Here is a 13,746-nt window from a genome sequence, read left to right as displayed (position 1 = left end):
GCAGGAAGTTGTTCCAAATAACCTATAATATTACTAGAAATGGGGGATTTGATTTGCTTCGACGTGGATGGAACTGGAGGGTATTATGCTGAGTGAAATAAGTCAATCGGAGAAGGACAAACATTATATGGTCTCATTCATTTGGGGAATATAAAAAATAGTGAAAGGGAATAAAGGGGAAAGGAGGAAAAATGAGTGGGAAATATCAGAAAGGGAGCAGAACATGAGAGACTCCTAACTCTGGGAAACAAACAAGTGGTGGTGGAAAGGAAGGTGGGTGGGGGGTGGGGGTGACTGGGTGACGGGCACTGAGGGGGGCACTTGATGGGATCAGCACTGGGTGTTATTCTATATGTTGGAAAATTGAACATCAATAAAAAATAAAAAAATAAAAAAATAAATGGTGGTTCAGAGGTTTTTTCTGTCTTTCTGTCTGTCTCTCTCTCTATATATATAGAGAGAGTGACAGAGACAGAGAGAGACAGAGAGAGAGAGACAAGAACAGCTTTTTTTTTTAACAGCTATTTTGCTTTTAATAAAGTAAATGTAATGACACTGAGGAATAAGAAGGTGACAAACACATCGATTGATATTTTTCTTATGACCAGCCTCTTCTTTAGCTGCACCCGTGTCAACAGTCGCGCCAGCTCTGTTCTACTATCGCAGAAACACGTTTCTCATATTCCCGCTTGTTCTCCTGGTAGAGCTGTGCAGCCTGGCTGTTTGCTGGACTATTGGGATTGGGTTCATCCAGAAGGGACTGTATGGATGTTAAAATGGAAGACACATCATAGGTTGGACTCCAACGGTTCTGAAGTATGTCCAGACATATACTACTATATATATATATATATATATATATATATATATATATATATATATAGACAGAGTGACAGAGACAGAGAGAGACAGAGAGAATTCCTGAGGGAATGGTAGGAAATTTTGTTAGAAAAAAAATCATGGCGGGAAAAGATGAGAAAGAAGCTCTAAGGAATACAGAATTAGGAATATGTAAGATATAAGAAACCAGGAGAGGCTTGCATGTTTTTTTTTTTAATTTTTATTTATTTTTTACTATGGTTTAGGGATATAGGAATTATGGGATTAACTGGCTTCTAGTTTCCAGAGAGGACAGATAGAGACCCCAGTGATATCAGTCCAAAAAACTGGTCAGATTTAGAGACCGGGATTGTGGGCACCAGCTTTGCTAGGAAAACAGCAAAGCTCTGAAAATCCATAGTTCTGGAGATTCCTCTTTCAGCAAGGTTGGGAAGGGAATTCTTAGTTGTAAGAATGCTCACCTCTTAAAAAAATTAGTAGTGACATTTAGTGGCTTGGACACATCTGTGACCTCATTGTAATCTGGGATATTGGCAGGAATTATGAACATTACTCATTTAAGAAGACTAATTTTAAGTGGTTGTTGTAGGTATGTTTTATGGCACATCATTTGGGACCCTGGGATGAAATGCTGAAATCCACATCAGAGGCAACCCCAATTATAACTTTTTCTATGGGGAAATAGACCATGCTTTTAATGTTGTAATTATAGATGTATTCACATGTGTACAGAAAATAAAAACACTAAGAAACATCAAATATTGACAGAGAGTTTTTAATTCTTTGTTCAGACTTTTCTTTGTTTCCTAAAATGTATACAATAAACATATATTATTTATATAATAAAAAAATAACAGGCTATTTTGGAATAGCAACAAGGTGCTTTCTGCTCCACAGCTGAATCAGAACAATCCACAAATTCTTTGTAATGTAGTATTAGAATGTAATTACCCCATAATTTTAAAATGGAATGTACTGAAGAGCAAATACTCAGGATATGGGAATAGGTATCTTCAGTTCTCAGGTACAGAAAATAAGGTCAAAAGCCAAGCAGCTCACAGAGAAATTGGCTGCCGTCTTGTCACAGGGATTCTATTAGTCAGGGAGTAGTCAGTCACCCACTAATTTGAAGCTACTCTGTGACTGTTTATAGAATCCAGAAAAACCTTTAATGGCTTCACTCATTATCTGTGGAAGATTCTCCTGGTTAGGATCCCTGACCGAGAGAGAGAGAGAGAGAGAGAGAGAGAGAGAGAGAGAGATGGGGTGGGGGTGGGGGAATGCGAGGATGGGAGAGAGGAAGAGAGAGAGACTAATTTGCTTCTTGATTCAGGCTTGCTTTATAGCTGCACTTGATGGAAACATTTGTTCTTCAGCTTAAGGGTAAACATTTTAAACTACTCATGAGTCAGATCCTATGACTGCGTTTGGACCAGTTTTTGGAAATGAAAATTTTGAAGTCTCATTTGGCAAGTTAGAGGATCCCACTGTTCGCCTCCAGCAATTCAGTGAACCAGCTATGTCAGGAGCTTTGTCGTGGGAATACTTTGCTGCATCTTTGCTTTGACTTCGTTGTCTATCACCTTAGTGACTCTGGAAAAATCACTTATCTTGGCCTCTGCTTCTGACATCCAGCTTCCAGATGACTCCCAATAATTGCTGCCTTCTTCTATTCATACCCTTGTGTAGTTTTCTCCCACCCTGTACCAAGGTAAATAAACAGGGACAAGTGTTTTTATTTATACTGCATATGTAAGAAACTGAGATGTTCAAAGAGATGACTTGATTTGTTTAATGGACTAAAGGGACAAGAATCTGGTGTCTCCTGATACCAAATCCACCTTCTCATGACACTGTTCCATGGAGGGAGAGGAAATGAAATGAATGAAATCAGTAGTCTTGCATTCATTCAAATAGTTGCTCACAGGGTTAAGCAGTGCCTTCAAATTCAGAGGAAATGCACAAACACATATTTACCCTTCAAAATTCTTTTCAGTTAAATGCATTAATAAATGATGAGTAACATCAAGAAGAATGTGTACCCCTCTCTCCTCCTCTATCTTTTTGATTAATCAACCCACGCCCTTTTCTGTTGGCTCAGAGATTGATTTGCATAATATCTTGGTTGCCATGGCTGGTAACGTCCTTTGTTAGTTAACTCTTAAAGGAGGAGTCATGAAAAAGCTTAGAAATGACCACATGAATTATGCATAAGGAACTCAACTCAAGTCATGCATATAAAAAAGGCATTAAGAACACAACTTTGACTCTCTTACTCTTTTATAAGGAGCCCCACACAGGGCTTGCTACCCTAATCTGTAGCTCTCTCATAGCATGAAATGGAGTTTGATTTATTGGTTTGAGCTAAGTTACAAAATGGAGATCACTAACCAAGAAAATCAAGTTATATAAACACAATTGGCATCTGGCAAATAATAATATGCCTTTTACAATTTCTGTGTACCTTGTAGAACACTATGTAATATTCTGTGCACATAGTGACTGATGAAGTCTAACCCTTTCTTCTCTCACCTAGCCAAGAAGAACCAGCTTTAGACTGGTGTTTGATTTGGTATCAGGAGTTACCAGAGGAGATTCAGATTCAAATCCTATCTTTTGTTCTCCAACCTTACTGTCTATGGTCCTTAGAAGACAATACTGAGTTTCCACAGGAATAATCCTAAACTGGAAGGACAGACAACTGCTAATTTAGGTAGCTGGAGATGCAGGGGACACCCCTGCATCTTCAGCATGGCAGCCAATCTCCCTTTCAATCTCTGCTGTCCAAGACCCAGTCCAGCTAGTTCAAACTCATCTTCCCAAATTCCAAGGCTATTAAAGATTCAAGGACACTAAAAGTGTTGTTTGGTCCATTCCTTTGTCTGAGATCAACTAAACTCTAGCGTGGTCTGTTGGAAACAAGCATCCCTACATGGTTTGATTGAATCGTATTTGGGAGAATTCAATTTTGTTTTTTCAACCACCGTGTAACTTCAGAACAGCTTGCTGATGCTTTCCCCTGATGGCAATGGAAAAATTGAGATTTGGGTCAATTGGCATGCATGCCTAGTCCAAACCATTACCCTCTCTCACCAGGCTACTTGCCATGGCCCCTGGTGTGGTCTCCCTGCTGCTGCCTCTCGCTCTGTACAGCCCATTTTCCACTCAGCAGCTGAAACCCCCTATGGCTTCTCATCACACTTAAAGCAAAGTCCAAGCCTCTGACCTTGGCCCATGAAGTCTTCCATGATGTGCCCTCCTAGCTTTCCCAACTAATTTTATACCACTTTCCTCCTGCCCATAACTTTTTAGTCCTTGTTTGCTTTTGGTTTTTTGAACACGTTAAGTGCTCCTACCATAGGTCCTTCATGCTTGTTTTTATTGTTATTGTTTTTGCCTGGAATGATCATCCCAGTACCCTGTCTTTGTCCTTCCAGCCCCTACTCATCATTTCCTTTTCTTATCAAGTGTTACTTCCACCCAAAAATCCCATGACCACCCAATCTGAATTAGTAGTTCTAGCACATAACTTGGGTTTATTTTCATCCTATTACTTCCTGATATTTACTTGTTTATTCAATCTGTTTTATTGTCTGTCTCCCCTTGTCCCGTACCAAACTGTAAGTTCCACAGACAAGAACATTCTGTGTCTTATTCTCCTAGAATGTTGCCTGGTACTTGTAGATTCTCAGTGTTTGTCAAAAGAGCAAATGAATGAATGAATGGCTTTGTTTTAATTTTTATTGGTCATATTAGAAAAATATTGTTTATTTCCATTTGGGTTGGTCATTTTATAAAAACAAATTCCCCGTTTAAGTCAGTTCATAGTTTAATAAAAATTACTACATGAGTCAGCTCAAGCTTCAGTAAGTTAGTGTGCTATACACCTCATGTGTACAATTCAAATCCCTGACTCATATATCTGAAAAATGTCATTTGAATTATAATTATTGATTCTAAGATTGATTTACTTTACTTTGGTCTGAGCTCTAAGGTCCCAGCACCAGTCCCATATCCTCTGTAAGCTTTCTTTGACTTCCTGCCCCTGGACCCACAGAATCACTTTCCTTCTTGGCTCCTTCCTCTTTTATAGCATTTAGTATTTCAGTCACTCAGCAGTCTCGGGTAGAGGGGGCTATTAGATAGTGTCCATTCTATGAGCTGAATTTGCAGGTGGGTCGTTAACTCTCCATGTCTCTTTATTTCTCTTGGTCTTCTTTCTTGGATCCCTTCATACCATGTTTGTCCTGTAGATAGTCAGTTGACCTGCAGACCCAATTCCAACAGCTTTTTCTCCAGTCTTGTTTGTTTGTTTGTTTATTTATTTATTTATTTGTCCTGTCTTGTTTATTTTTAAAGGAGTGTCTGCTCCTAGCAGGGGTCGACCCTCAGGACAGTCTGGCCCTAGTGTTGGCCATGGTCAGTGGCAGTGGGCAGGGCAGCGTTCACAGGGGAGCTCTAACCAGGATGCCCAAAATGTGTAGGGTGTTTCCCTGTTTCCTTACTGTTGAGATCACCAGTGAAGTCATTCTTAGCCAGAAGTGGCTTGTAAAAAGGTAAGAACTGTATCCCTTTTCATCCCAAATAGCTTTCACTCTTCCAGCTGAGATAAAGCCTAATTTTAATTGATGCCACAGGGCAGACCCACAGTAAGGCCACCTCCATGGCTAGGAACCCATCAGTATCTCTTAACAGATAAATGATGATGCATTAACAACAGACTTCTGACATCTGGTTCCCTGAAAAGGGGTTTGAATCTTGGGAGAGATTGTGTCCTTAGTGTAAAGATATAGTAAAAAACACTGCTTTTCTTAACAGCAGGCAAGCCTTTTCCTCTCCATGGAGAAACCTTTAGTATAGGTGATTCTTTTGATAAGACACTTAGCATGAAGGTGGGGCACCTGAATTATAATCTTGGTTTGTGGGTGGGCTTCTCGGGAAGATGGAATCAGACAACTGAAAAGTGCACAGAAGATTCCTACCCCCATCTCTCTCACCAGTAAGGAGTGTCTGCCAGAGAGATTAATTCCTTTTTTGTCTTAAAAGCCTTTCTGTCTTTCAGTACTTCTATTAAAATGTAATTCTCCCTGACAGGGGTAGACTCTAAGACATTCATCAGGGGTGGGTTATGGGTATAGACTCTCACTTAGACTCTGTGAAGTCTTAATATGACTATCCTATGATATAGAATTTACTATATTGCCTTTTTAAATGGTTATGACCTCACCAGGTGGACAGGGGACCCTAGAGCACAGACAGTTTATCTTAGTTATCTTTTCACCCTCGGGGCCTAGTAGAGTGCCTGGCACATGCTAAGCCCTTGATAAATATTTCTGAACGAGGGACCAACATGGCTAGATGCTTCCAAGTCCAGAAGCCCGCTGAGCCAGAGTAGAACACAGATGTTAGCACAAGAATAGTTGTGGGAGGAGGGTCTCTATAAAGAAAATCACGAGGTTCCCAGGACTTCCGAATCTTTCACCCTTGGCCACAATAAAACAGGGATGGTGACCAGGAGAGCTGCTTTGGCGGGGCAAAAGACAAACACCGAGATGCCATCAGTGTTTTTTTAAATGCTAACTTTCTCTGTCCTAGTGACACAAGGCCCCTCCTGGGACTGTGACAACTGAGCCAACCCATTTCATCCCCTCACTAACCAGTAAAATTCTCTCCTTGCTAAAGCATTTGGAGTGTGAATTCTAAAGATAACCCTGGGAACTGCTTCTTCACCAAGCCAAGGGAATTAATGCAGGCTTCAGGGGCGACTGGGCCCAAGAGAATGGCAACCTGATTTTCTCGGGTCACATCTTTCCCTGCAGGATGAAGGCTGGGTTTCCCTGCCAACCACATGCTGGGGGCTGAGGCTTGTGGTGGCTGCATGGCCACAGGAGGGTCCCCGCAGCACGTCTCTGAGAGGACAGTGGGGCCCCAGTCCTGGGCAGCCCCAAACAGACAGTGAGGCAGGACAGCCTCTGGCAGGTTCCTGGGGGCTTGGCCATAACGTACCATCCCTGAAGCCGAGAGAGGGCAGTCAGCTCAGCAGAATGCATTTTGAAAGGGTTTCTAGCATGCTGTCAAGAAGCATATCTGTCACCGAGTGCTGTGTGGGCTCCTCTGGCAACTTTCTTTCCAGGAGCTGTTGCTGCCTCTGCCTGGGTTTAATAACAAGCGCAGCAACAACTAATACTTATTAAGCACTTGCTGTGTGCTCAGCATCATTCTGAGTGACTGTAGGTGTTTGAATTCACCAGTCTTCATACCAACGCTATGAGGCAAGCTCTATTATCATCCCCGTTCTACAGCTGTGACCTGTATAAAGAAGAAGCACAGTTGAAGGGCTGTACCTTAGCAGTTCTCTTCCCATTTAAGAATGATGTATTATAAAAATGTCTCAGCTTTTGAGGTTCCCATCTCAGAGGTTCTCTATCTTGCTGGCTCTGCCTTCTGATTTGCCTCCTCCCTAGTGACACCCCCTCACCCTTCATTTCCATTCTACGTCTGGCAGTTGATTCTCGTCTCTGAGTGCCCTGGGCTTGCCACCCACAAAACAGCCCTGTCTCACCAGCACCCAGGGGCCTCTGAAACCCCTAACTGGGGTCAGATGAGTGGTTCCACAGGCTGCCTGGGTCTGGGAGTAGAGTACATGACTGCGTGGAAACACCAGGTCCTCTTGCAAAAGTGATATTTATCACCAGGCAGGTCTCTATATGCAGGCACAGGAAGCACATTTCTGTTCCGTTTTGTCTCTGGGAGTTCTCTCCATTTTCTGAGCCTTTGGAGAATAAGACCAAGTTCATAGATAGTAGAGTTAGTTCTTTGAAAATCCATATGCAGTACTCCTCCAAAGCATCACTCAGAATTCAGTGTCTGTAAGATACCTTCAGTTGAATCCCCATCGAGATAGCTACTCCTCCCGCCTGATTCTGCACCTTTTATCTCGTATCTTCTGCACGTAGCATCATTTAACCGCCACTGCAGTCACTGCTCACATCCCTGTCTTACTCGTTAATCCGCACCTAACTTCACCACCGCACATGTCAGCAATCCCTATCATCCTGGGTTGTATTAGTTGCTCTTGCTTCTTCTTCTTGTATGTTATGTTGTTTCCTTAAGTAGATTGTAGATCTGGGAAGCCATCTGTAACTTTTGTATTACCAGTATCTAGCCCAAGGCTGTTTGCTGTTGATGAGGTGCCATATTGGCTCCTCATTGCCTGGGCATCAAGGATTCTGGTGTTAGATGTAGGCCCTCCTTAAAACTGTGGTCTCCTCCATTGCTGTCTACCTCTCTTCTACACAATCTATGAATCTAGACTAACCGACTTTTTTTGGTTAAGATTTATTTATTTTATTTTATCGAAAGAGAGAGAGCACTAGTGGTGGGGGTGGGGAGAGGGCAGAGGGATAGGGAGAAGGAGAGAGAACCTCAAGCCGACCCCTGCTGAGCATGGAGCCCGATGCTGGGCTTGATCCTGTGACCCATGAGATCATGACCTGAGCCAAAACCAAGAGTCAGATCTTAACTGACTGTGCCACCCAGGCACTGCCAGACTAACATAACACACTTTTTATAAAAAAATATTTTTTTATGTTTTTATAGACTTTTTAGAAGAGCAGTTTTAGAGTCATAGCAAAACTGAGTAGAAAGTACAGTGAGTTCCCACATACCTCTCGTTCCCACATACCTCTTGTTCCCACACATGTCCTTTTCTTTACACTGTCAACATCCCACACCAGAGTGGTACATTTGTTAAAATCAGTGAACCTACATCGACACATCATTATCACCCAGAGTCCATAGTTAACCCGAGGATTCAAGCTTGGTGTTGTACATTCAGTGCCTTTGGACAAGTGCATAAGGACATGTGTCTGTCACTATAGTGCCTGACCAAGTACTTTCACTGCCGTAAAAATCCTCTGTGCTTTGCCTATTCATCTCTCCCTCACCCCCAACTCCTGGCAACTATGGATCTTTCTACTGTCTCCATCATTTTGCCCTTTCCAGAATGTCATAGAGTTGGAACCATACAGTATATGGCCTTTTCAGATTCAACCTTCTACTTTCAATTTTTCAATTACTTGGATCTTTTTCAACTCCAGGATTTGAGTCCCTAGAGATCTTGGGTAATCACATAGTGAGCATATCCTGTAGAGTGTCCACAGAGAGAGAATACAGTGGAATACAGCGACTGCTACGCAAGGGCCAGAAATTCCCCTCCCACTCTACCTTATGTTGCAACTGCCCTTTAGGTTAAAAGGTTCAAGTTCCCTGTTAAAATACAAACAGGGTATCTGGAAGGGGTGATAATCATTATTAAACATTAACATGCGGACTCAAATTAGATAAGCAGAATAGCTAAAGGCAATGATGAATTTAGGAAAATGTGCCCAAAAGTTAGGGCTTCTGGGAGCCAAGGAATAGCATGAGGGGTCCCCTGGGTTGTTTGTACTTAAACAGTCTGGACTCCTTGTAAAGTAGAGAAAGATAAAAACAAAACAAAAACAAAAACACATGGTATAGTGGGAAGAATACACTTTGGGAAACAAGGAACAGAATGAGGAGTTCTCTAGTTTATTTTTCATCTATTTCTTTTAAAAAATTGATTAATTAATTTATCAATTATTACTTATTCGAGAAAGAGAGACAGCATGAGCAGAGGGAGAGGGGCATTGGGAGAGGAAGAGAGAGAATCCCAAGCAGGAGCTCAGCACAGAGCCTGACATGAGGGTTCTTCTCAGCCTTGAGATCATGACCTGAGCCAAAATCAAGAGTCAGATGCTCAACCAACTCAGCCACCCAGGTGCCCCTATTAGCTATTTCTGTGTGCCAAATTACCCCCCCAAACTTAGTGGTTTTAAATATTTGTTACCTCACAGTTTCTATGTGTCAGGAGTTTGAAAGTGGGTTTTGAGCAGTTCTGGTTCAGAGCCTCTCATGAGGTTGCAGCCAAGATGTTAGCCAAGACTATGGTCACCTGAACACTGGACTAGGCTAGAACCCCTTCCAAGATGGTTCACTCACAAGGCTATTGTCAGGAGCTCTCGGTTCTTTGCTGGCTGTTGAAAGGGGGCCTTAGTTCTCTCCAGGTGGCAGCTTGAACGCCCTCACAACTTTCCTGTTGGCTTCCCCCAGATGAGTGAACCAGCAGACACGGTAGCAGCCCTCTATGACTTGGTTACTACGTAGTCATTTCTCCCTTTTCTTTTTGTTAGAGAAGAGTTCATGCATAAGTCAGTTCATGCTAAAGGGAAGAAGAATTGGTAGGCCCTATTTCTTAAGGAGGAGTTTTGAAGAATTTGCGGACATATTTTAAAAACCTATGTTGTGTGTCCTTACACAGTGGACACCCGGAAAAGTGGAGAGAGAGAAAAATGTGAAGTAGTAGAAAGAATAAGCTCCTTGGTATTGAAGACCTGGCCGGAGTGCCAGCATTTCCACTCACAAGCTGGTGATTCCTAGGAAATCACAAGTGTTCTGAACCTTGGTTTCCATGATCAGAATTAGATGGGTGATATGCTTTCTCTACAAGCTGTTAAGGGTGAAATTTATGTGTATATCACAAAATTCTGGGCAGACTTATGCTACTTTTTCCGTTCTGGTGGCGTTCTGCGTGGTTGATGGAAGCATCCATAGCAAAATTCATCCTCATTCAAGCTTTCCCTCTTCCCCTGTGGGCAGAACTCAAACCTTTGCCCCCCTTGTCATCAGAAAGTACAGGTTACAGAGTTCCTACTCAGTTTTAATTCAGGATCAGGATTTTAGATTCCAGGGAGAAATTCTTAGGGTTAGGCCTTCTTGTTACACACTCTTGCCCAAGCTCCCCTGGAAGCCTGGACGAAACATTTCATACAAACTGTAGTCTCGTTTCTTGCAGAAACACGTTGAAGACATCTGTAATTAAGATCAGATAGACTTCAATTCAGAAAGCAGATTTTGCATTTTTGTGCCAACAGAATATTTTATATATAGTCTTTTCTCTCTATTGCTAAGCCATCCTGGATTCTCTGTTTTATTTACTTACATGTGGCAAATTTTCATCCAAATGATGTAAAGACAGATTTGTATATTGGGGATACTATAATTTTCCTTCCTTTAAACTTGTTTCCATTGGCTGTTGCACTTCAGGTCCCTTCTTTAAAAAATTCTTTGTGATTGAATCATCAAACACTGAAAAATGTATACACCTTAGAGGCTTGTCATGAGAAATTCAAGTGATGTGCTTATTTAGTCCAAGAGACTGCTTTCCACCTCCACCCACCTAAATGATTTCCATGTTGGGAAGAGTCTTGGAAAGGAAGAAGAGAGTAGACATTCAAATTTTAGGGAGGGATAAGTGAAGTCAGTTTCAGCATGGTAGTCATCTGAGAAAGCATCATCTGAAATGTTCTCTAGATGTACACTTAAGAGGGGAGAAAGTATACTTTGCAAATTAGAAATGGGCTCCTGCAAAGTTCATTGTGACCTTTATTTCTCAACCAAGCCAAAACCATCAGCTAATCCTATGTGGCTTTCTGTGGTGTGATGCCTGAACATGACACTATATTTTTTTGATTCTCGGTCTATTCAGCATTGCTATTCCTTTGGAGGAAGATGGGCCACAGTATACTGAACCCAGATTATCTTTACGGCAAATTTCCCCTTGCAGCACAGCCAGGGTATTCCTGTTGTCTCAGGGCATTCAAAGCTTTCACAGCAAAATCAGTGCAAATCCTTGGAAAATATTTAATAATAAATTATAAATATTTTTTAAAGAAGCAGAAGGTTAAAGGAAAGTAGAGGAAGTGAGGGATTAGCATGGCTCCAGATTGGAAATCATTGATTTCCTACCTAATCCTCTTTCTTTTCTATGGCAGAGATTGTCAGTTGTCTTGATATCAGATCTCTACTTCTATACTCTAGAATCTAAGAAATATGTTTCTAGTTTTTAGCTGGGCAGTAGGCCACCCAACATCAGCTAGATTCTGGACAGTGGTATGTAAGTAGAAATAGTGTCTGCACTTGCCAGAAAGTTTTCTTTTTCTTTCTTTCTTTCTTTTTTTTTTTTTTTTAAGATTTTACTTACTTATTCATGAAAGACAGACAGAGAGAGAGAGAGAGAGAGAGAGAGACAGGCAGAGGGAGAAGCAGGCTCCATGCAGGGAGACTGATGCTGGATTTGATCCTGGGATCCCAGGATCACGCCCTAGGCTGAAGGCGGTACTAAACCGCTGAGCCACCAGGGCTGCCCCAGAAAGTTTTCTTGAAAGGAGGGTTGCATCTTTTTTTCCTTCTGTCTTCCTAATGACCAGAAGATAGATGTGCTGGCTAGAATTGGAGCAGATATCTTGGATCAGGAGATGATATTGGAAATGGAAACCATGTACAGCAGAGCCACAGAATAAAAGACATGTGGGTTAACACCATGGAGAGTGATGACAGCCCTGGCATATCCATCAACTCCTTACATCTAATTGAAAGGTGGTTCAGTTGGCATCTTCATGCTGCCATGTTGCCTCTTGGTGTTGTGGCCACAGGATGAGTGTCACCTGGTGGTTTAACCTCTCTATGACTACGTATTGCCATGTAACAAATTCCCTCTGTTTTGCATATTTATAATTTTAAGGTCAGAAATTTAGTTAGGGTACCTTAGGGCAGTTTGTCTCTGTTATCTGATATGTGGGGCTTTAGCTGGAAGACTCAAAGGCTGAGGGGTAATTTGATAGATGGGAGCTGCAGTCATCTAGGGGCTCATTCACTCACATATCTGGCTGTTGATGCTGGCCGTCAGCTGGGACCTCAATGGAAACTATCAACCAGAGCACCTACACATGGCCTCTTCATGTGGCTTGGTCTTTTTCTACATGGTGGTTGTATTTCGATTTGAGTGTCCCAAGAGAGAGAGCTGAGTAGAAAGTGCATTGTCTTTGCTAACCTAGCCCCCAGGAGTCACACAGCATTATTTCTGGCACGTTCTATTCATTGAGATAGCTGCACAGGCTCACCCAGTTTCTAGGGGAGGACAAACAGAAGCCAACTCTTGATGGTGAAGTGACAAAGTTCTTGAAGAACATGTATGAATGGAAATACTGTTGCAGTCAACTTTAGAAAAGAGAATGTGCCATACTCTTGAAAGCTCTGGTTCTTCATCTGCAAATGAGAGTCATCATATCCACCTCATTAGTCAGGGTGACATTAGAAATATTTAACCACGAGTCCAGCATGGGCACTGACCAATCACAACAGTCCCTGGCATCAATACTTTAGTCCTGGAATAGTCCCAGATGTCCCCAGGGAAGGAGGAAAGCGTTAATAGAGTGTTGTGTGCATGGAGAGGGAGAGCAATGTCACTCAGTGGTCTCAGGGCAGTGAATATATACCAACCAGTGAAGAAGCATTTCGATAACTCCACGGTCTACTGCTGCATACTGGCTGAATGTCAGCTCTGCTCATGGGATCGTTTGGAGGATTCAATAAGACACTGCATATAAGGCACTTGGCACATGGTAAATATGGAATAAACAACAGTTATTAATGTTGTTGTGGCTCCTTTGCTACTTTTCCATTCAGGACGCAGCATAGAAATTAAAATCTTAAAAACCTAAGACCCGTAATGCTTTCTCTTTCTTTTTGCACCAGAACACACTCCACTTTCCCAAGAGCTTATAGAACATGTGAGCATTGGAGGTCTTTACAAAACAAGTGGATGACCTTTCAATGGATAGATTGATTATTCCTAAGAAATAAGGAGTCTGTTTTTTTTTCCCCTCTTATTGGAAACCATGAGTCAGCGACAGTATTGCTCTGCATAAGTCTCTTCAACTGCTGTACAGAGCTTGAAAATTTCCTAGATGTTTTGGTACATGTTGTCAGTGAATTGATGTGATAACGGAATAGAAACAAAAAAGTATTACCCAGCTGTAATTTCAG

At 41.9% G+C, this 13,746-nt stretch overlaps 1 pseudogene; it reads right to left on the bottom strand.

Moving 5' to 3' along the window:
• Window positions 1-506: 506 nt before the first annotated feature.
• Window positions 507-961, bottom strand: LOC144302291 (ubiquitin-conjugating enzyme E2 A pseudogene; annotated as a pseudogene).
• Between the last annotated feature and the right edge of the window lie 12,785 nt (window positions 962-13,746).

Source organism: Canis aureus, chromosome 31 (genome assembly GCF_053574225.1).
Source record: "Canis aureus isolate CA01 chromosome 31, VMU_Caureus_v.1.0, whole genome shotgun sequence".
In the NCBI taxonomy this organism is placed as follows: Eukaryota; Metazoa; Chordata; class Mammalia; order Carnivora; family Canidae; genus Canis; species Canis aureus.
The sequence above is the reverse complement of the archived record's forward strand: the minus strand, read 5'-3'. Positions and strand labels throughout refer to the sequence as shown.